This window comes from Marmota marmota, unplaced genomic scaffold, assembly GCF_001458135.2.
Source record: "Marmota marmota marmota unplaced genomic scaffold, marMar, whole genome shotgun sequence".
NCBI lineage: Eukaryota > Metazoa > Chordata > Mammalia > Rodentia > Sciuridae > Marmota > Marmota marmota.
This window is the reverse complement of record NW_026000136.1, coordinates 5,417,183-5,417,672: the sequence shown is the minus strand read 5'-3', so window position 1 is coordinate 5,417,672 and position 490 is coordinate 5,417,183.

The following is a 490-nucleotide window of genomic DNA, read 5'->3' as shown; positions in this document are numbered from 1 at the left end:
TGGGTGAAGCCTACACAATTCTAAGCCCAGGCTTGGCTCAATACCCTACAGATTTAATAAGAATCTCAGTCTTTAAACGGGCAGGGTGGAGAGCGAAATGACCTCTCGCACCAACTCCCTGGCCGCCCCACCTCCTCGGGTGGCCTGGCTGCCACGTCAGGCGGAGCCGACGCGGTCCTGCCCATCCTCCTCCCGCCAGTCCCATTGATTCGCGGGCCTCCCACTCGGGACCCTGCCTGAAGAAGCGCCCCAGGAAAGCCCAAGGCGGGAGACACATTTGCTGGACCTCCACTCCCATTACAAACTTTTCAGGCAGAACAAGGGACGTAAGCAATTCGGCCAGCGCCCCTCCGCCCCAACCACTCAAGTTCGCGAAAGGACCCAGCGCGCTGCGGGGCCCGGCGCTGCAACACCCTGGCTCGGCCCAGGCACCAAACAGAGAGGCCGAAGGTTCACGCCAGGTCCGAGCGCCAGGCGAGCCAGCCAGGGG